We start from the raw sequence: 23448 nt of genomic DNA on the forward strand, positions 1-23448 counted from the left end.
TGAAGGACAATGGTGGAAATCTGAATCTGCTAAACAGTTCGACAGGTCAAAATACAGACCATTAAAAGTTAAATGAATTGGAACGTTGCAAATCATTGGCGAATACGCGTAGGTGGCGGTTTCTAGCTTCCCTGATGATCTTTCTCTGACAGCCTTTTCTGTGTCACTGGGAGTGTGCCCCACTCTCTTTGAGCTAGCTGGGACGGCGCCCAACTAGAACTTTGGGTCCATGCAGTATCTCGACACATAAATGGAAATAACACCCCTCCGTTAAATTCCCCCCAGACATCTTGGTGGGGGGAATTGATGTAATTTTGGTTTCCTGTGGAGAGGGTAAGAAAGAGGAGAAGGCCTACCCTACCCCCTATGTCTAATGAGTCTCCATTCCCGTCCCAAGCACATGGTCATAAATAGTATATTAATAGAAAATTAAGTTATAAAATAGCACTTGTCAATTGTAATCCGTCAAAGCACGGGCGTGTGCGTAAAGACGGCTTTAACAGTTTTCTTTCCAGTCAGCTCCGCTCCGTGGTTTTAAAATTATATCCAGGGATTCTCTGATGTTTCCCTCTTTGAGAGCTGGAGCCGGATTTTGAGACGCGGCGTAGAACTACTTTGGAGACTAAATGAAAAGTAATAAAAAGCCAATTGTGGCTTTTGGTTTGGATGCGTGTTCTCTCTTTTTTCTTTCTTTGGATCTCTGGCTCTGGGAAGCCTTCCAGAAGGGTCCACATGGCAAGGAACTGGCGTAACAATTGGTAATAGCCAGCCAGGAACACCTAGGTGAGTGAATTTGGATCCAGATTCTTCAGCCTCCATAAGCCTTAAGAGGACCTCACCTCCAACCAATAACTTGACCGCAATCGCACAAGAGACTGAGCCAAAAGCAACCCCCCCCCCCACTCCAGGCTCTTTTCCAACTCCTCACCCACAGAAACTGTGAGACCATCAGCGTTTGTTGTTTTTACTTATCAAGTTTTGGGTTAATTTGTTACATAGCGATGGGTAACGAGTACATCCCTAAGAAGTAAGTCGCACAGTTTCTGGGATTGACTAGAAAGCTCATAAATATTTGTGGAGACTATGAATCAAAATGAATACATGAAAAGCTTAACGTACATCCTTTCACATCTTTTCGTATAGCCTCTTCTAAAATAGCTTCACAGAAGAGTGTTTCTGAAGGAGGATCTCTTTAATTATTAAAAGTTCAGTCCTTGTGCAAGTATTTATCGCTGCCCACTAGTGGGACCACTCCTTAGCTACGAAATACTTCTGAGCCCATTTGAACATCTGCCAGCATTTTGTTAAAGGAATACTTGCTGAAGCCCTCTCTTTACGTCTCACTGCTTACAGAAGTTAAAACCCAGATTTTGCGTTTGGTAGGTAGACGCGACCAACCCAGATGAGTAAGGGTGTCACCACAGTGATATACTCAAGGTATTCATGGGTGAGAATGAGTCCAACCACCAAACTGAAGGATGTGGATAATGCAAGGCATTTAACAGTTAGTGGGAGAAACTTGCAGGGGGTGGGGCTCACCCATGCCTTCTGTGGTGCCATATGAGATCAGAGCTGGCCTTTGGGTCAGATGACCCGGCTCAGAATCCCACCTCTTTATTTACAAACCGTGAGAACTTAAAGAATTCATTTAATCCCCTGGAGCCTCATTTTCTTCATCTATAAGTCAAGCAAACAAAGAGTGTGATAGAGGGCTTTTTATTTTTATTTTATTTTATTTTTATTTTTTTTATTATGAAATTTAGTGTCGAATTGGTTTCCATACAACACCCAGTGCTCATCCCAACAGGTGCCCTGTAGAGGGTTTTTTAAAAGACAAGGTATGAAAAGGTTTAGCTTACCTACCCCCTGGCGTGCAGGAGGTCTCTCGAAACTTGCCCCTTTCCGTGATGAGTTTTTCTGTTTCCTACATTGTTAGACCACTCGGCTGCCCTTCTTACCCACCAGCAGTATGGTGGGATTGCCTGAAAAGCTGGAGACAAGAAGTATGATTAAAGCATGGTTTGACCGCTCTGCTACCGTAGGAGGAGCCTGACGAGGTAGGATAAGGATAGTAGGGACACGTTTTTACAGCCTGTAGGGCTGGACTCTGGAGAAGGTGCTGAACATTCCTGCTCCTGTTCTATCAGTTCCAAATGGCCTTCTGTCCAGTGTCGGTTCTGCCCTTTGACTGGTCTCTCTTAATGCATTTGGAGACTCCTCTTCCACCACTCAAGGTGATCTTGAAGCCGTAATTCTGAGGTTTGAGCTATAGGCGCCATCGCAGAAATGGCTCGAGTGGACTTCAAGGCTATTTAGTGAGGGACTCAAGTCACTAAGTGGTTCTCTTGTCCGTCACTTGGTTACTTCACCTTGACTCGACCATGCTTGAAATTGTATGAGACTCCCTGCATATCCTTGTCTCCTTTTTTATTTTTATCATGTTAACCTTGCTCGCTTTGCCAATGTCTTCTTCTAGTCCCATCCAGTCCTGTAATCTCCGTCGTTTCCCCCTTCCTCTTTCCCATCTACCTCTCTGCCATGGAGAATGAAGTAGGGGAGAAGAAAACCAGGAGTCGGGCTGGATCCATTTTACTTGCTTCCTTTCCTGCCTTTTCCTCACTCGTGTTATGTGCTTCTGTTTAAAGGCACTTTGAAATTGGCCAAGCTCGCCTGGGTGGCTCAGTCGGTTGAGCGTCCGACTTCAGCTCAGGTCACGATCTCGCGGTCTGTGAGTTCGAGCCCCGCGTCGGGCTCTGGGCTGATGGCTCGGAGCCTGGAGCCTGCTTCCGATTCTGTGTCTCCCTCTCTCTCTGCCCCTCCCCCGTTCATGCTCTGTCTCTCTCTGTCTCAAAAATAAATAAATGTTAAAAAAAAAATTAAAAAAAAAAAGAAATTGGCCAAGCAAATGGGTTTTTTTTTTTTTTTTTGGATGGGTCCCGTGATATTTTATATTTTAGGTGGAAGTCTAGGGCTTACATGAGTGTTCGATAAAAAGCGTGAAAGTCTTCGGATAACACAGACAAATATCCTTCTCATTTGTCTTGCTTCCTTCCACCAAGTATATCATTATTCCTATTCTCAACCTTTCGGTGTTTTCCTTGAAGGGGTCTTCTGACCTTTTGGCAAAACAGGAATACATAAAATTTACCATAGTAAATTGGGACAAACTTCTTGGTTCTGAGAGTAGAGGTACAATGAGCGCAGCCAGGAATATGATGCTATTTACTAGATTTCTTAAAATGTCCTTGTTTTGCAAGTTGCTTGGGCCACATCTGCAAACAAATATGACCGATGCATTACATGTGATATCTAATTCTGGTAACTCTACATGTCTATTCACTACACGTTTACATTAACATATGTATCTTTCCAGTCTGACGTCTATTTTTCTGACATTTAGTAAGATAAAACACCCCTTTTAATTTTTTTTTTTTTGAAAAAAAATTCCAATTTGGCGGGACAAATTGGAAGACGTAGTCAAGGAAATCTCAGAGAATGCCCCCTCCTGAGGGCAGAGAAACCCCATGGCCTCTCCTTACCCCCATCTCTCCCTCCAACTTATAAAGGAAAATATCCTAGCAGATCTGTGGGGTTCGTAGCTTCTTTTAGCTCTAAACCCCATTATTTCAACGTAGGAAACATATATGCCTAGCAACTTTAGCGAGTAAAAGAAAATGATTTTATCATTCAGGATAAGCTAGGTTATGCTGCTGTAACAAAGGCTTGTTGCCTAACAAAACAGAGGGTTATTTCTTGTTCATATTTCATGCCGGTTGCAAGTTGGCAAGGGGGCTCTGTTCCAAATACCCACCCGAGGGGCCGATGACAGAGGCTCTGCCATCGACAAATAGGCCATTTTGAATTAGTGGCATCCTCTGTGGCCAGAGCAAAGGAAGAGAGTTTGGGAATGTCTCGTGCCCAGAAGTGACCTGTCGCTCTTTTGCTCATGGGCGGTTGGCAAGAACTCGCCACCTGTCCAAGCATAACTATAAATAGTCTACATGCCTGAAAGGGAGAGAAAAGCCATATCCGGGAGCGCAGCAGCGATGCCCATCCCATTATACAATTCAATCCTTTCGGGACAATTGAGCCCCGGAGGTAGTTGTGTCCTCGGTCACAAAATAAGCCAGCGGTAGAGCCAGTAACTAAAACCCAGCTCTTTCGATGCCAGGTATTACTTCTGTTATTATTTATATAGTGGTTAACTCTTTTGTGTATGGAAGTTGATGACACGACGAGGTTGCAGAGCTTTAGAATATGTCCGAGAAAGCATCGAGCGTGGCTGAAAAATGAAGACTTTCTTGTGTTTTTTAGCTTCTCCTTCTCCTTCTCCTTCTCCTTCTTCTTTTTCCTATCCCACCCCAGGCCAGGCTTATCTTCTGGTTGTGGCTTGGGGGATTTCTACGCCATCTCCTCTGGTACCACAATGAAGGAAATCTTCTCTCTTGTTCAGGCAAATGCAGGTTTTTGACATCAGAAGTAGTCACGATACCTTGCATGGGCCTTCAACTTCCCAAGTCATTTCCAGGTAACTTTTCTTGTTTGCTTCACATACAATGTACCGGAGGTAGGCAGGTAGAATCGCTGACTTAGTTTTACAGATACCCGGGGCAATGACATGATATGCTCAAGCTCACACAGCCAATTAATGGGACTGGAACCCAAAGCTTTGAATTCCAAGACTAGTGCCGGAGCACAAGCTAGTTTTTTCCTTCCTCTTTCCCAGCATTCTCCATTTCCTGGCGTGAAGGAATGATTAGGCGGCTGGCTCCAAATTTCAACAGCTTTTCAGTGGCAGAATGAGGATAATTTGACTCTTAACCAAAGTGCTTTTTATAGATTCTTATGTTGATACAAATACAATACCTGTTAACATCTGGAAGGTGTTACCTCCAGGCTAAACTTCCATCTCAAGCGCTTGGCTGTCTTCTGGAACACTGAATTCTCTTTTTGGGTTCCTTAGTGGGCACCGTGAGAATAACGATTCCACCAAACACATGGGATGAAAAGAGCACCTGTCACATTGAATGTGCTGTATGCGTATTTGCTGTGACGTTTTAGTCAACGTGCTGGAAGGATCAAGAATGATGAAGGAAAGTGAAACGTTTACAGGAGTAAATCCCAGCTCCGCAGATTTTCTTTCAGTGTCTTCTGTCGATTTCTGAGAAGCCATCAGAGTCCTGGCAGACAAAACATGTAATTCATAGAAACACTGCACAACTGATAAATCCCCTTGGGTGAGTTGAGGTTGCTTTCAGTTGCAAGTAACAGAACCTCGCTAGAAACTGGCTTAATCGAAAAGAGAATGTATTAGCTCACCTGATGGAAAAGAACAGGGGGACAGATGAGTGTGCCCAGAAGGCCCCTGGGAAACTTGTTTTTATCTTTTGGCTCCACTTTTCTTCGCTGTTGGCCTTATCCTCAAGTAGGTTCGCTTCAAGGGGCAGCCAAGATGGCTACCAGCACCCCAGCGATGCTGTCTTAGAAGTTTAGCCTCTTTCCCAATAGTTGCGCCAAACCTTGCGGGTTTGATACCCAGAGGTCCTGATTGGGTCCCTGGCCCAGACTTAAAAACACAAACCAAAAAAAAAAAAAAAAAAAGAACCCAATCACCGCCATTTTGATTGGTCAGGGTGAGGCCACCCGCCCACCATTGGAAACAACAGGTGGAGTCAGCCCCAGTGAAATCTTAAGGACTGAGAGTAGAGAAAGGGGATCGTGTCTTAAAGGGAAACGGAGGTGCGGAATGGATGTTGAACAGAGCAAACCTGCAGGCATCTATTCTCCCGCTCAGCGCTACGCGTGAGTACTCGGCAAGTGCGGGTGAGAAAATACACTGTTGTAGTCAAGGGTGTTATTTTATGCGAAAAGCGACAAGAGTTACAATGCTAAGGACAGGTGGAAAACTCTGATGGTTGAAACTGGATCTCAAGTTACCTTCTTCCCTTTAACACGACATCTCCCCAGCGAGGTAACAGCGGTGGGTAACGTCTTTTACATTTTCATTTTCTATGGAAAAATACATCGAGGGGAGGACGTACAGGCTATAAAACAAAATTTTGAGGCCTTATGAGTGATCAGTCTTCTCCAAGTAAATACATGTGGAAATGCTGGTCTCTTCTTTCGATAAGATCATTTTTTAATCCCCAGGAAATCCCTGTTATTGAAATGGATTTGCCTTTGCTTAATCTGTGAGCAGTGCTGGTCCCAGCACAGCTGTGTTCAGAAGAGGAACCTTGTCTTTGATGTTCTATTTTTCTGTAGGTGCCAATCACTATGTCCCCAAGCCTGGAATTCATGGTTATGGGACAGACGCTTCCTTCTTCAAGTCACATCCATTTATCTGTGTGGGCAAAGTCCGTCATTTTCATCCATTTATCATATCTGGTTTGGGTGGAACTCATTCCCAACTGTCACACATAAAATACTCCCTAAACACCAACTGAATTCGTACAAATCCATCAACAGACTACACTTGTAAATAAACCTTATCAGCTGATATTTGTATAGCACATTCCTGTTTCCTAAGTTCTTGCATGTAAGGCATTTCTTTCACCCAATCATCATGGGAGCTTTGGAAGGCAGGCAGGGTAGACATTATTATTCTCATACCACGAATGATGAAACCGGGAGTCAACCCAGATAATTAGTGCAAGTCTTCAGATTTCGGACCTCAAGTTTTCCCCATTACATCAGGTTATCTGAGATTGGGTGAGGGCAGGAGCGTAGGCTGGTATCTAAGAAGAAAACTCTAATCAGATGACCAATGGTTTGGAGACTGGCTTTACCCATTGGGAGTCGTGTGACCTTGGGCAAATTTCTTAATCGCTTAGCCTCAAAATACTCATCTGTATTGTTATAATTCTTCCACGCCTCATAGGATTCTTGTGATCATTAAATGGCATAATGCCCAGACAGTGCTTAGCAGAGGTTCCATAGTTGGCCCCGGCTTGAATATGCTAGTTACTGTTGAATCTCGAAATGTCGTTTCAGCCTGCATTCACAAAGAGAGAATAAAGAACTGAATCGTTCATCTGTAGTGTTCCATGTTTCTGCCTCTATTAACTGCAACTTTCAGGTCTGGGTGAAATGGGAGGGATGAATTGCGTGAATCAGTCCTTTACCTTGCTATTCTTGCCACCTTCTTCCTCCTCCCCTCCTCCTCCTCCTTCTCCTCCTTCCCCTCCTCCTCCTCTTTCTTCTTCTTCCTCTTCCCCTTCTCTTCCTCCTCCTCCTTCTTCTCCTCCTCCTCCTCTTCTTCTTCTTCTTCTTCTTCTCCTCCTCCTCCTCCTCCTTCTTCTTCTCCTTCTCCTTCCTCCCCCTCCTCCTCCCCTTCTTCTTCTTCTTCTTCTTCTTCTTCTTCTTCTTCTTCTTCTTCTTCTCCTCCTTCCCCTCCTCCTCCTTCTCCTTCTCCTTCTTCTCCTCTTTCTTCTTCTTCTTCTTCTTCTTCTTCTTCTTCTTCTTCTTCTTCTCCCTCTCCTCCTTCCTCTTCTCCTTCACCTCCTCCTCCTTCTCCACCCTTTCTTCTTCTTCTTCTTCTTCTTCTTCTTCTTCTTCTTCTTCTTCTTCCCCTCTCTTCCTTCTTCTTCTTCTCCTTCACCTCCTCTTCCTTCTCCCCCTTTCTTCTTCTTCTTCTTCTTCTTCTTCTTCTTCTTCTTCTTCTTCTTCTCCTCCTCCTTCTCCTCCTCCTCCTTCTTCTTCTTGTCAAGAGAAGCAGTGAAAGTGGAGAAGGAACAAAGAAATCTGTAAGTGGCTGTGATCAATTAATTGTAAACACTACTGCACTCAGACCAGACTGTACTTGTCTTCTAATTGCTTGATTTATTTTTTTTCCCATTCCAGTTGCCCACCACAAAGCCAAGTATACACTGTGTGTACTTAAAAGATTATAAGGTTAATACCCTTTGCATACTTTAGCAGATAAATGTGAACTCAGCAGTGAGACTGAACAATTAAGTTTAGACTTAATGTGAAAACAACAGCCATCTGAGTCTTTCTTCTTAGACTAACTAAGCCCCAAAGAAAGAAAAGAATTTCTTAACTTTGTTTCAAACTTTTCCAATGCAGACTGCATTATAGATTTCCCAGTGTCTTTTTTTTTTAAATTAAGATTTTGTTCTTTCTAAGTAATCTCTATGCCCAACGTGGGGCTCAAACTCATGACTCCAAGATCAAGACTCCATGTTCCTCTGACTGAGCTAGCCAGGCGCCATATTAGTTTTTGAAAAGATAAACCATTTAGTTCCACACAACCCTGATAGTGACTCTTCTGTCATATAATGGTGAAAACAGCCATTTCATTTGAGCAGCCCTTCCTTAGCACATGGTTTGGCAGAGTAAAGGCAAATGAAAATAGCATGATTCTATGAAGGGGCGGGCTTCCTCTTTTTTTTTTTTTAATTTTTTAAAATGTTTTTATTGATTTTTGAGACAGAGTGAGACAGAGCACGAGCAGGGGAGGGGCAGAGAGAGGGAGAGACACTGAATCTGAAGTGGGCTCCAGGTTCCGAGCCATCAGCACAGAGCCCGACGCGGGGCTCGAACTCACAGAGTGTGAGATCATGACTTGAGCTGAAGTCGGACGCTCAACCGACTGAGCCACCCAGGCGCCCCAAGGGCAGGCTTCCTCTTGATCTTGGTTGCTTCTTTGAGCCGTTCAGGACTTTGAACAGCATGTCAGAAGCGGAGCTCAGTGGTGGGGAGCAACGGTGAGCGCACAAGACCAAATCCTTGCCACGCAGAGCTTGCAGTCTGATGGTGGGAACGGAAAGTAAACAAATAATGGAAGATGGCAATGGAAGCAGAGGGAGCTGTGAGCGAGTGTATAAGGAACACCCCAGTCAGATTTAGGGACTTCTTCTCCGAATAGATGACATCTGAGCAGAGGGCTGGTGGGTGAGTGCGAGTGAGCCAAATGGGGGTTTGGTTGGGGGAGACCAGAGGCAAGTAAGGGAAGGGAGGACACCTAGCTGGGTTGCAAAGCGTAGGACTTATGGAGAAATCTGGCAGGAGAGGGGCAGAGGAAAGAGGAGGACGGAAGGGGGAGGGAGTGTAACAATGGGAGCTTCTCCCACTCTGGCCCCCAAATCCACGAGACAGGAAATGACCTCCACTTGTCCTTCTCTCTCTCCCAGGGGAAAGACGACTTCCCTTAAAACCCAGGCTTTCTGGGGATCCAAGGAAAATAACCACCTCTGAGCACTTACTATGCACCAGGCACGGTTTTGGTGATTTCATATCGGTTTAAACTTCCGAGCAATCCTATGGCGTAGGCAATATTGTTCTACGCATTTTACAGAAGAGGATGTCCACGCAAGGGGAGTGAAAAGATTTTCCCAAGGTCATCCAGCTGATGAGAGGCAGAGCCACAGCTGGATGCCAGGTTGTCTGGTTCCAGAGATTGTCCCCTCCACAAATGAGTGCTTATAGCAATGAGGTGTCCCATGAGCTGATTCAGGAATGCCTTGTAGAGTTTTTCCAACGCAGTGTCCTGGCAGTGAGAGAAAACTTTGCTGACGTTAACACGGAGATATATACTTTCATCTTTTTTTTAGTCTTCAGGTCAGGACGATGTTTTCATAGAACATGCTTATGAAAACAAGGATGTCTGTAAGTTCAGATTAGAACTACGATTTCAAGTTGCGGAGAACTTCCAGACACCTTTGCGTTTTATGTTTGCTTTTTCTTTAACATAGGTGATAAAACTAGACAGATCAATGTCCCTTAAAGTCGGTAACGCTTCCTGGTTCTCAGGAGGTGACAATGATGGCTTTTCAGCCCCGCTGCGCTTCTGTGAAATTCAACGACTCGGTTTTACTATGACTTGTTCGAGACTCTGTTTTGTAATTTTGGAAAGCAAAATTTCCCTTTTTCGTAGACTGTGCCCAAACACAAATGCAGGCTCCAGCGACACCTGAAATGCCTTTTTAGTGTCTCTTTCTGAAGCTCATGAATTAGAATGGCAAAGGTACAATATTCCTTTTTTTTTTTTAAAGATTTTATTTTTACGTAATCTCTACACCAATGTGGGGCTCGAACCCACAACCCCTGAGATCAAGAGTCTCACGCTCTACCGACTCAGCCAGCTAGGCGCCCCTGCTTTTTTTTTTTAACATAAAGTGTTATATTAGTTTCAGGTGTACAATATAGGGGTTCAACAACTGTATACATCTCCCAGAGCGGATCGCAGATGCCCTCCTTAATCCCCCTCACCTATTTCGCCCATCTCCCCACCCAACCTCCCCTCTGGTAACCATCAGTTTGTTCTCTGTAGTCCAGAGTCTGTTTCTTGGTTTGCCTCTTTCTTCTTCGTTTGTTTTGTTTCTTGAATTCCACACGTGAATGAAATCATATGGTGTTTGTCTTTCTCTGCAATGTTGCTTTCGATACATCCGTGGCAGCGCAAAGGGAAGTCCTAGAGACAACACGTTTCCAAGAAAAATAAGGTAAAGAGCTGAGATCGATTTCAAAGGAAAAAGATGCTGAATTGAACCTGTGATGACTTTATCAAAGATGTTCATTACCGACCTTCATCATGACAGCCCCCAAATTAGCATTGTCTTGCCAATATTTCCCCTGCATTCGCAGCTTTCGACTGAACTCCACTTTCCACTGGGAAAAAGCAAAGTCATAAATGTTAAGCGTGATCAGGTTTGGTAGACATACTCCAAGAAGACTTGTCGGAGAGTCAGATCAAAAAACGAAAACGTTGTGCGATATTTATACGGCCAGAAAAAAAAAATGCTTTGGAAAAAAAAAAAGAAACAACATTTTAGGAACACCTATAATTAGTTCCTGGAATTGATCTGGGCATTGTTTAATGTTTTGTCCCTGTCAAAAAACATTTGTCATGTTGGATCAGATCATTTGATCTTTATATCCTATTTCCGATTTCCTTCCAGGACGTGTGAGCACGGGCAAAGACTTTTTAATTATCCTGATCAAGTGTGGGGGACATCTTTTCGCTGACCCCACTTGTAATCAACTGTGATCTCCTAGAAGCAGGCGAATTGATTGCTTCTATCCTTCCCAACTCGCCAGCGGAGTGGGTCATGCATTTTCCTGCCCCTTTGAAAAATCCAGCTCAGTGATTGATTTTATGACTGCCCGTGGCAGCGAATTCCTCCGAATGAATTCTACCAGGTGAAGAAGTATTTCCTATAACTTGCTTTAAATTTCCTTAGCATTCACTGTGCAGCGCAGTGCAGTCTCTTTGGGGACAATGTAATAAGGATCCATCAGTTTTCCTGGCCAGTACATATCTTTAATGCCTAACATGCCCGAGTAAATCTCTCTTATTTTCCAGCCCAGATGTAGTAATGCCAACTTTTGAAATCTCCTGTCACGAGCGAGTCTACAGTGCACTCAATTTCTTGCCCTGCCTTGGAGTTCTGCTATCTTTGTATCACATCATTCCTTCAGGTGAGGAAGTGAGAGGTGAAGACAGGACACAAAGGAACATGTAGTATTCTCTTCTGTGATGCTTTTGTACTATGTTCTTTCCTTCCTTCCTCCCTCCCTCTCTTCCCTCCCTCTCTCCGTCCCTCCCTCTCTTCCTCCCTTCCTTCCTTCCTTTCTTCCTCTGTGCCTCCCTCCCTCTCTTCCTCCCTTCCTTCCTTCTTCCCTTCCTCTCTCCCTTTCTTTTCTTTCTTTCTTTCTTCTTTCTTTCTTTCTTCCCTTCTGTCTTCTTGATTTCTCTGCACACACACCAAAGAAAGAGAAATTCATTGAAAGCAAGGGAAAATTTCTTGGAAGGATTTTTATCTAATTCATACACTGTGTAGTGTCTGGTCCCTATACAGCCCTGTATAGCTTGGGACTTTTTATCCTACGGGAAATGTCCTAAAGGGGCTTGGACACGACTTTGTTCCAATTTTGACACCCCCTGGGGGCAAGCAACTCTTCTTTTTTCTAAGTAGGGTAGACATCATTTGAGTAACTAAATGGACACCTCAAGCATTAGTTACTAATGAAATAAAAATTTAACTAAAATGTCTAGCTCTCCAAAGACCCCGTTTTCTCTAGATTTTTGCCAAGATGTGCCTCGTTCCCACCTGCATCCCCCAAATAATACGGTTCCTGGTGGCTTATTTTTATTAGTTTTTGCAAAACTAATGTCATTGTCAAGATGGAATTCGTTGATGTCTTAAAACTTCTGTAAGATTTTCAAAACTTAAATGGAAAAATTGTATTTTAGTAAGACATATCTTGCCAGTTATTTATTGAGATGTTGTGTGAGAGAGAATGATATTTCGCGCTTGTTGGGTAAATTGGCTTTGAAATACATTTGAACTGTGGGGGCCCAGAATGATCATAACGAAGGATTAAATTGGGGTACACACTGAAAGAGGGAGGCTTTTAACTTTATTTTAATGTTCGTGTTTCTGTAAAGAGGAGAAAATTGAGGAGGGAGGAACAAAGAGAAAGAGAGGCCAATGAGTGTGTGTGTGTGTGTGTGTGTGTGGTGGGGCGGTAACGACAAATTAGAAATGCCTCCACAGTGACACTTTTTTATGCCTTTCTTCTCTTGTTCCTCTTCCCTCCCTTTCTCCTTCCCTTCTCCCTCTGTCTCTTTCTGTCTTTTCTCTTTGACTCCCATCAAAGATTACTAAGCACCTATTCTGTGCAAGCACTGAGGGACAATGGTAAGAAGGCAATAGTCCCTGAGCTCACAGAGCAGGAAACAAACCCTCGAAAAAACAATTGCATAAAGTTCATTAGTCATCTTTTGGGAACCAGAGCCCCGTGGATGAAGAGGCCAGGTCCTGGTTGGGGGCGGGGGGGGGGGGGGATGAAGGTTTCCAGTGGGAAACCATGTTAAAACTGATGTGGGAGGGATGGGGAGAAGTTGGCCGAAGGAGGAAGAAGGAGTTAGGGGGAGAAAAAGTCATCCACAAAGCACACAGATCTTGTGGCAGAAGAACCCAACGGAGCTGGATGGGTGGGTGACAGGGGTCTAGGGGAGGGTTTGCTCCTGAGGCCATCAGAGCTCGGAGTGCCGGCAACTCTTTTGAAAAGAGTAACGACAGTGTTTGGAAAGCTATTTGGGGGACAAGAGGGCGTACTTTTCCCCAAAGCAAATAAAGATTAGGTAGAGTTGCAATTATTACAATGAAGTTCTTTGAAGTGGCTTCAGAACTTCAAGGAAGAGAACATTAGACCTTCAAGAACATACCAGACATCGGCCTCCCTGTCTCCCGCTCTCTGGATGGGGACCTGGCTATAGGGTAGGGGCAGCCCAGGGAGACGGGCTGGGAGCAGCAAAGGTTACTTGTCTGTAAACCAGCAAAGAAGCACACCTTGTAGAGAGAGATCTCTCTACAAGTGCTCCTCAGTATCAGACTTATAACTTAGTATCAGACACATAACTTAGAAGACGCCTTTTCAGGTACTTCACACTTTAATATTAGCTTTCAAAATATTCTTTCTCTCTTTCTTTTCTTCCTTCCTTTCTTTTTCTTTGCCTTTCTGCCTTCCTTCCTTCCGTCCTTCCTTCTTTCCTTCTTCCTTCCTTCCTTCCTGTAGCCAAAGCCATAAAAGTCACAAAAATCAAGCAACTTTTTAACTGTCTCACCCAGGGAGAGGGTTACTTGGTTGACAATGAAAGAAAATTAAAGGTCAAGGTCATGTTCCCCTTGCTCCTCTTTTTATTGGTGCAGAAAGATAAACGCAGGGCTCCGAATGTGCCCGGAGATAAAAGCTTTAGCCCCCTGCATGTATCCATCCGTGTCCCCATGACTGACAGGATGCCGAGAGGTAGTCAGCCTTAAGTGGGAAAGAAAATTTGCTCGAAAAGGCCTCCCCCGAGCCCAGCAGAGCTTTGCCACTGGAGTTCTGACGCATGGGACATCAAGAATGCAGTGGGGGCTGCGGGGAGGGCGCTTGAGTGGTTCAGTCCATTAAGCGTCTGACTTCGGCTCAGGTCATGATCTCACGGTTCGTGGGTTCGAGTCCCTCACTGGGTTCTGTGCTAACAGCTCAGAGCCTGGAGCCTGCTTCGGATTCTGTGTCTCCTTCACTTTCGGCCCCTCTCCCACTCATGCTCTCTCTCTCTCTCTCAAAAATGAATAAACATTTAAAAAATCAAAATAAAAAAAGAATGTAGTGTGGGACCACATCCTTCTTCCAAATAATTCTTGATGAATTAGCTCAACTGCTCAGTTTAATAGACTATCTGTTCACCTACTCTTCTTCTTCTTTTAATGTTTTATTTATTTTTGAAAGAGAGATAGAAACAGAGTGTGAGCAGAGGAGGGGCAGACAGAGAGAGGGAGACACAGAAACAGAAGCAGGCTCCAGGCTCTGAGCTGTCAGCACGGAGTCTGACGCGGGGCTCGAACTCACAGACCTCAAGATTATGACCTGAGCCGATGCGGGAGCTCAATCGACTAAGGCACTCAGGCGCCCCTGCAGGGTGTATTTTCAAAGGATTTTAATCAGAAATTATTTTATTCAAATATATATATATATATTTGTGTATATATATTTGTATATATATGTACATATATTGTATATACATATATATTACGTATACATATATACATACATATAGTATATACATATATATTGTATATACATATATACATACATGTATATATACATATATATGTATGTGTGTATATATATGTATGTATCTCCATGTATATATATTTTTTGTGGAGGACAGGGATCAGGGTGAGTGTCTGTTAATTCAGATTCAGAGGCCAATCTTTTATTTTGAGGGACTGTCTGCAAAGTGGCACGGCACCATTTACCGACAGCCGCGTCTGTGGAATCCCCCTGTGTCCGCCGAGTGCCGGTGGGGCAGGGACCATGTGGGGTTCACCTGTATCCTGGTGACAACCCCTTACCGGGTCTTCTGCAGAGAAGCTTCTCACAGTGCATTTGTTGAACCGAATTGAAAGACCGACCTGGCTCAGGCATCCGAGGCCACTGAAACCCCCAGCCTCAGTGTCCATGCCTGAGCCCTGCTGGTGCCAACCCCGTTCCTGCTTACTTCCTGTTCTGGACAGAAAACAAATATCCGTAGCTGGGTAGTCCCCTGGCAACAGTGATGCCATAGGAACTGAGACTCAGCACTCACTATGCACCAGAGACCGTGCTGGGCACGGTTGTTTTCTGGGATCCTTACTCGAGGAGGGGGTATGTTCCTTACTGTTACTATTTCCATTTGGCAGCCAAAGAAGAGTGAGGCTTAGAGAACAAGGGCTAAGGGCTCGTGGCCCAGAGCTGGGAGGGGGTCGACCCAGCACTCAGGTTGGTTTCTGTTGTCTGATTCTGGACACCCGTTGCCCTTCATTGTGATCCCGACCCACCGGACTGGACCTTTAAGCACCGAATGTTCTAGAAAAGAAGAGGGATTTCCCCGTGCACCCAAAGCAAACTTAGAGTGAGAGATGTCTCCTGGGGACTGGTTCTTTCTTTCCTTTGTCCTTCCTCTCTTTTTCTCACGATGCCATTAAGCTGTGCTAGGAATGGTGAGCAGGGGTGGGAGAGAGGAAAGAGAAAGACGTTGCTCATTCTGACCCTCTGCCCTCTTCCTGTTCTTCCCACAGGACCAATGGGCTGAACGGTCTTAAAACCTGGCTGTGGCCAGCCCTTTGGACGACTCCAACAGACCCACGTGTCCTGCGGTTCAACTTTCCAAACCCACCCTGTTTGTGATTCCTTGGCAGGATTCTGGGCCCCGCCGTCAGATTTCAGCTTTACAGTTAATCAAAAATATTTTGATCCAAATTTGCCCTTAGTGTCGTGCTTTATTAACGTGATATGACTCGTATTAGCGAGTGCCTGCTTTTGAGCCATACGCCCTGAATAAGTTATCAGGTTTCGCTGTTTACCCTTAGTTAAAAAAAAAAAAAAAAATTCCATACACTCTGACCTCATGACACCTAAACCCTGCCCATGCAGTTAAAACAGGAAAACTAGTTATCTGATCTCGTGAAGGCAAATTAGCTGGTAGGTGCCCTCAGATGTTTCCATTTCCACCCGGGCGCGGGTATTGTGGGGAGCCATCGATTATTAATGAGGAATGCACAGGAGAGAAGTTCTTTTGGGCTTGTTTGTCAATTTCCAAAACAAACCCAGCACAAAGAGACACAGCTCCGGCCCTTGTATTTTTCACACATCATTATGGCATCATGTAAGAATTGCCCAAAGAAAGAAAGAAAAAAAAAATCACCGCATGGATTGCTTAATGGCCCTCCCCGCTCCGCCTGCCTGTGGAGTTGTCTGCGAAAGGAAAAACATGAGCATTAGTCAGGCCCTCGGGGTGAGGAGGCTTCTTACCGTGAGCCAGTGCCAGGTTAGCCTGGGTGTCTGTAGAACAGGCTTTGGCAGGCCACCAGAGAGAGGGCATTTCATAATCCAGGACTCATCCCAGAGGATTCTGAGCCAGCGAAGCACTAATGGGAATCCGGGGTGAGAGGAGAGTGAGGGAATTTATTCTGTGGATCAAAACCTTCAACACGGAAAGACGTTTCCTTTCTAGTTTTGATTTCTTTTTATTTTAGCGGTGGCACTTTTTTTTTTTTTCTTTCCTCACCAGATTATACAATGCATGGAACTGTTCTGTCTTTGGCTCCCTTGAATGCGTTGTTACACAGATTCATCAGGAAAGAATATACTGGCTATTTTGGGAAGGGGTTGGGGGGAAAGATGCTGGGTTTTGTAATAAGCTATAAAAATAATGAACATTAACTGAGCACTTACTTGTACCAAGTGGTGTGCCCAACTGGGATATCTCACTAACTCTCAGATCCTTAGTGTCTGGGTACTATTACCAAGCCTAACTTCAGCTGAGGAAACAAAATAATACCTGAGGTCCCAGAACAAGTAAGCAGCCAAGGCAAGAAGTAAACCCCTGTAGCTTGATCAAGTTCAAGTTCAAAGGGCGGTGACAGCTCTTGCCTTGGTGTCTATCAGGTGCCGTTGGTGGGGTCTGGGTTTCCATCATTGCTAAATGCCTATTCTGCTGACCAATATGTACTTGAAAACTACCCGAAACGAAACAAAACAAAACAAAAACCGCACTGAGTTGGAAGATGCTTTGACAGTTTCTTACAAAAGTAAACACACTCTTACCATCCGACCTAGTAATCACATTCCTTGGCGATTCTGAGTTCCGTCTGAGTTGAAGATTTCTGTCCACGCAGAAACCTGCCCATGAGTTCATAGCAACTGTTTTCATAGTGGGCAAAACTTAGAACCAATCAAGATGTCCTTCAGTAGGTGAATGGATAGACAAAGTGTAATACATCCAGACACTGGAATAGTGTATATCAAGAAAAAGAAATGAGCCATCAGGGCACCTGGGTGGCTCAGTTGGTTAAACGTCAAACTCATGGTTTCGGCTCAGGTCATGATTGCATGGTTTGTGAGATCAAGCTCCGCATTGGGCTCTGTGCTGAAAGTGTGGAGGCTGCTTGGGATTCTCTCTCTCTCTCTCTCTCTCTCTCTCTCTCTCTCTCTCTCTTTCTCTCTCTCTCTCCGTCCCCCCTGCCTCTCTCTCTCAAAATGAATAAGTAAACATTAAAATAAAGAAGAAATGAACTCTTAAGCCATGCACAGATATGGAGGAAAAGTTTCCTCCAATACATGTGTATTGTTAAGCCAGCCTGAAAAGGCAACATACTGTATGATTCCAACTACTCGCATTCTGGAAAAAGCAAAAGTATGGAGACAGTAAAAAAAAAAAAAAAAAAAATCAGCTGTTTCCAGAGGTTTTTTAGGGGAGGAAAGATGACTAGGTAAAACACAGGGGATTTTTAGGGCAGTGGAACTATTTCTTATGATGCCATGATGGTGGATACATGTCATTACACAGTTGCCAAAACCCACAGAAGGTACAACACAAAGAGTGAACCTAATGTAAACTATGAACTGTATCTAATAATAATGCCTCAATATTGGCTTATCAATTCTAACAAATGTGCCATACTAAAGCGAAATGTTAATCATCGGCAGGGAAGGTGGGGAGAGGTGCACGGGGGTATAGGACCTTTTTATACTTTCCACTCAATTTTTCTATAAACCTAAAATTGCTCCAAAAAAGTCTATTAATTAAAAAAAAAGGGGGGGGTTGTTGCTGGGGCACCTGGGTGGCTCAGTCCCTTAAGTGTCTGACTTCGGCTCAGGTCATGATCTCGCGGTTCGTGAGTTCGAGCCCCGCGTCGGGCTCTGTGCCGACAGCTCAGGGCCTGGAGCCTGGTTCCGATTCCGTGTCTCCCTCTCTGTCCGGTCCTTCCCTACTTGCACTGTGTTTCCTTCTCTCTCACAAAAATAAACAATTATTTTAAAAGTGGGGGGGTGGGGCACGTGGGTCACTCAGTTGGTTGAGCGTCCAACTTCAGCTCAGGTCATGATCTCACAGTTCGTAGGTTCGAGCCTCACATCAGGCTCTGTGCTGACAGCTCAGAACCTGGAGCCTGTTTTGGATTCTCTGTGTCCCTCTCTCTTTGCCTTTCCCCTACTCATGCTCTGTCTCTGTCTCTGTCTCTCTCTCAAAAATAAGTAAACATTAAAAAAATTTTAAAAAGGGGGGCATTGGTAGTTTGGATAGGGGGGCTGAAAAATAGGACTGGATGAATATTTTTCACCTTTTATTACCTCCTGCATGTATTTATTACTTCTTTTTAAGACAGATTAAATATATAAAAGACAGCACAGGAAAGAATTCTTAACTTGGGTATGATCCCAAGACTGTGGCTTCAAGTTTGGCCCGTTTCTAGTAGTAGAATCTGGGTCTTCCATATTCTTGACGTGTTAGAAGTCCCACGTTTGGGAATGACCCCCTTGGCTAGACAGTGACCGAGGCGAAGTCCAAGGGCACCAAGTTGGAAGTTGGTATAAATCTTCATGCTGCCTGCTCGGACCCTTCCCAATTTCACGCCCTTCCAAATCTGTTCTTTAGAGACTCAGTGGAGAGCCCACTCTGGTAGGCTAGTTTGCATTCTGAGGTTGCCGAGGTGAGACAATGCTTGGGAGGAAGAGGAGAAAAAAGAAGGCAAGGGGGGAAAAAGAACAAAGCAAGGGAGAGAGGAAGGAACAAAGGAAGGAAGGGAAAAAAGGAGGGAGGGGGAATGTAATTTTGATGGGTCAATCAAATGCCCGGTGTAGCCACCCATCAAAGGTCTGCTCTTGGCAAATGATCCTGGAGAAAGCAAGAAGGGTGCCTTCAGATTTTCTAGCAAAAAATGGGGCTGGAATTTTTCCTGATTCCTTTCTACTTCAAAGCTTGGAAGGAGCATTAACCAAAAAGGGGACCAGCTCATGTCTGTCACTGTTTCCTGCATTCTCCCCACCAGGCCTGGTAGATGCCATTAATCACACAATGCGTCCATCTGTGTGCCTGTCATTTGAGCCGCTCCCTATGGTCAGCAAAGCAGATGACAGGCAAATGCCAGACACTTGGCTATGTGGGTCTTCAGTGGTGACTGCGTAGACGAGTTACTTCTTTTTGCCTATGTTTTAATTTTCCCGAAATCTAATTTACTCTTCCAGGATGAGGCAGTTATGTTTAGGGAGAATGGAGTGAACCCAATTCCATCTGGCTTTATTGCTGAACTGAAGACATTAGAGGTTTTAAATATCACTGGGCAGTTGATACAGTGGAAACACACACACACACACACACACACACACACACACACACCAAATCTGACACAATGAATCAGCAGTAGGGTCTATCTGCACAAACTGGCTTTCTTTCTAATCATTCAAGGAATGTTTGGTTTTATATACAGAAGTGTTGTATACGTCCCGCACAAGCATTTTATTTAGTGACGTATAAATGGCTTCAGGTTGGCAACTTCCAGTTTTTACCAGCTCCCCCATCCCCCAGGGAGATTATACTCATGAACTCTGATATCCCACGGTATCTCCTAAACTTTGAAAAATTATTTTCAACGTGAAATATTATTCCAGATATATAGGCCACCCCCACCCCTCCAAAGGCCCAAATAAAACATAGCCATTGGCTTAACGTAAAGCTCCCAGAGAACCAGGGCTGATGGCTCCTTCCCAGGCAGGGTAGATTTTCCGAGAACCGCCTGGTTCCGTCTACAGATACTGAAGGCTGCTGGCTTCAGGGTCTCTTTAAGTTCTTTTAAGATGCATCTTTAAGTGGCATCTCAGTCTATTCTTACATAAGAATTCCAGAAAGGTTTGATCCTGTATGCAATAGTGAATGTATCGTAGCAGGAAGTAAACAATATAGTCCAACTGTCTACATTCTCCTTCAGCTCTTAAGACTCCTCTTTGGGTCAGTGAAACACATTCCCCGAGTCTCCTTTCATCTGTTTTCTTCAGCAGTAGAGTGGACTTGGGTTGTCTACTCCAACCCACTCTCGCAAGGGCTTCTCATCCCCAGCCCGGTGGGACGAATTCGTGCGAGGCCAAGGTAGGAGTTAAGGTCATGGGACAAAGAAAGATAACCGGGCCTTGTTCTCAGCTTGCCTTCGTCCATGCCGTCCTCTACCAGTTTAGCCTCTCTGTCCAGGCATGATGAGCTGCTCAGGGGAACTCTCGAAGAATGCATTTCTTTCCAAAGTGAGTCTTTCACTCGTTTCCACTGGATCTCTGAATGAGGCCACGACAAGCCCATTTACCGGAGGCCTTTCCTGGTTCGGCCACCACGGCAAATGTCTCCCACGCTTTACATCTACAACCTTCTTGCTGTTATGTCTGCCCTACAGATGAAGATTCCAGCACTTAGCGAGCTTACTTCAGTTTCCAAGACAGAAGTGATGGTGCTTCACACGGATTTAGGACTAAGTCCTTCCCAGACGGGTGGGAAGCATGATACCTCATGAAACCTCAAACAAGTTTGTAAAGTAAGGACTATTGTTTTTAATGTTTATTTATTTTTGAGAGAGACAGAGCACGAGCGGGGGAAGGGCAGGGAGAGAGAAAGAGAGGGAGACCCAGAATCTGAAGCAGTTCCAGGCTCCGAGCTGTCAACACAGAGCCCGGACGCGGGGCTCGAACTCATGGACTGTGAGGTCATGACCCGCGCCGAAGTCAGCGCTTTTCCTATACTTAAAACAACTTTAATACTTGTGAAAGTAAAGGTTAGATAATAAGATGATGTCAGGTCCTGGGGCAATACAGTGAATGCTTTTTTTTTTTTCCTCAAGCATGTGACTCATACACTGGGTTGTTGTTAACGCTCAGGAAGTCGAAATCGTTTGCAGAAATCATAACTTGGGGTTGCAAGGACTATATGTCAAAATAAATAAATAATAAAACATAGTATCAGACTATGACATAGTATCAGTCATAGAATCAGGAGACTTTCTGTGAGAAAAGAAGGATGTGTGAAAAGAAAACTTATTTAAGAAAGTGTAAGAAAAACTTTTGAAAAAAATCGCCTTATTTCATATATTTTTTCGCGGTCGAGACCAATCGGAGCATTCTGGCCACGGCTAAGTGCCTCTCGATGACTTTTATCGGCGCACTTCGAGTGCAGGTTGGTAAGGCACAAGAGGGGCTGCGGGAGCGATGTGGTTGCATATGGCGGCCGCCCAGAACACAAAGGGCGTCAGCCTGCTGAAGTTTCAAGGACCTGTACCAATCTTTCTGCCTCTGGTGTCTCCATCGCTGCCCCTTCCCCACTGCCAGCACTCACACGTGTGCACGAGCGTCACAGGAGGTGGGGGAAGTTTATTCGCCATAAACAATTCGCTCTTTGGCCACTCTTGGAGCGTGCCAACCAGGTTGCCAATTCTGATGTAGACACCTGTCCATTTGGAACAGGAATGAGAACAGCCACTCATTTCCTAGAAGCCATCAAACACCCTGTCAGCGAACAACAGCTCTGCGTTAACTGCAATCTGGGCGAGACAAGAATGGGTCACATTGATAGCCAATTACCCATCCTCTAAGCCATTGAGTTTCCTTCGGATTGATCACAATTTCTAATTCTTTTGCTACAGTAGCGTTTGAGGAGGGTTATCGTTGAATCACGGCGGTGCCCTGCTAAAACTCTGTGTTAGGCGATTGCGAACCAGAACTTGCTATTAAGAGTCCAAGGCCAATCCATATTTTAAGGTGGCTTCCTGAGTGACACCTTCATCGTTCGAACAACGGCGAAAATGATTTCCAACCACCTTACCATTGGATTCTGGAAAATTTCAGTAGTTGCAAATAGAAGCAAGTATATTGTGTGTGTGTGTGTGTGTGTGTGTGTGTGTGTGTGTGTGTTGGGGGCTCTTTGGCTCTTCACCTGTTCCTCGGTTTTTTGTCTTGTAAGACACTCGCCCGGTCTTTCCAAGGATGGCATCCTCATGCATCTTGGATGAAAAATATTCTAGGCTAGTGCTTCTTGTCACTTTCAGACGACATGTCAGCATCGAAGTGAACTTTTTGAGAAGCCTAGGTCCCATGGTTAGGAGTTCCTGTCTGGCGGAGGAGGCTGGAGACTAATGTGGGCTTAATGTTGTTATGAGCCAGGCGGCGGAGCGGGGTAACAATACGAGTCTGTTGGACATGTCTTCTGGGTTGTCACGTTCAATTTGCACATGACCTCTTGGCCAAAAAATGGGAAAGAAGTGCTAGAATGTGGGACTGAAAGCTCATATTATTGCTTTGACAGCTTCACTCATCTAGAAGTAATGCAAAATGCAATTTATATTTATACACTCTGACCTCCTGCGCAGAGAGGGAAAGTATCTAATGATGGGCCGAGGTAGCGGAGGAAGAAACGGATCTCAATACGGCTGGAATTTGTCTACATTTTTGCTTTTCAACCATTCAATTACGGTCAAAAGAGAAATGAAACACGAACAGGGCACTGGTGAGGCAGTGACACAATTATTTTATAGTGACTGGGTTCTGGCTTTGAGTCTTGGCAAAGGTGGTGGCAACACGCCTTATTTCACTGGAGACAGATAATCTGCCTGCCCTCACCGGACAAAGGCCCTCTGCTTGGAGGTGCATCATTATGCCCATCAGAGAGGAAAAAAGACACCAGCGAGTCAGTGACCCTCCAGATCTGCATTTGGAAATTCTTGAGAGGGGCTGACACGTTAATCCTATTAACCAAGATAAATCAAGTCAGGCCTGGTGGTAACTGGGGCATTATTCGCTTTCGAGTGGAAATAGGCAGTGGGCAGAAAGCACCCGTTTCTTTTGTGCGGCGGGAAATTTACTGGCTTTTACATGCCCCCAAATGGCTTCCTTCTGAATAGAGCCTATGAGCTAACTGGGGAGAATGGGGCTATAATTGTCAGGCTCCTCAAATATGTCCTGAGTGTTTCCGAACAGTGTTTTAAATGAATACTGTTTCTAGGATTCGCAACCTCGTAGTTTCTACAAAAAGTAGGACACACGGGGGGACAGGGAGTCTGGCTTTGTGCAGAGATTAAAAGGGACAGTAATAATCACCTTCATAAAGGCAGGAGCACTGGCCCAACTGATAGCAAACTAACCACTTTCAGATGCCCACGTCCC

At 44.7% G+C, this 23448-nt stretch overlaps 2 long non-coding RNA genes across 3 annotated transcripts in view; both read left to right on the forward strand.

Annotated features, from left to right (window-relative positions):
• Positions 1 to 23448, forward strand: part of LOC109273366 (uncharacterized) — a 64627-nt gene that overhangs the window by 23748 nt on the left and 17431 nt on the right. The window lies entirely within an intron of this gene.
• Positions 14633 to 17034, forward strand: LOC109273367 (uncharacterized). The gene is made up of 2 exons (XR_002082992.2): positions 14633 to 15388; positions 15555 to 17034. It is a non-coding gene; the product is annotated as an uncharacterized LOC109273367 (long non-coding RNA).

The sequence above is a fragment of the Panthera pardus genome, unplaced genomic scaffold (assembly GCF_024362965.1).
Source record: "Panthera pardus isolate Hobbes unplaced genomic scaffold, ASM2436296v1 HiC_scaffold_24, whole genome shotgun sequence".
Classification (NCBI taxonomy): Eukaryota; Metazoa; Chordata; class Mammalia; order Carnivora; family Felidae; genus Panthera; species Panthera pardus.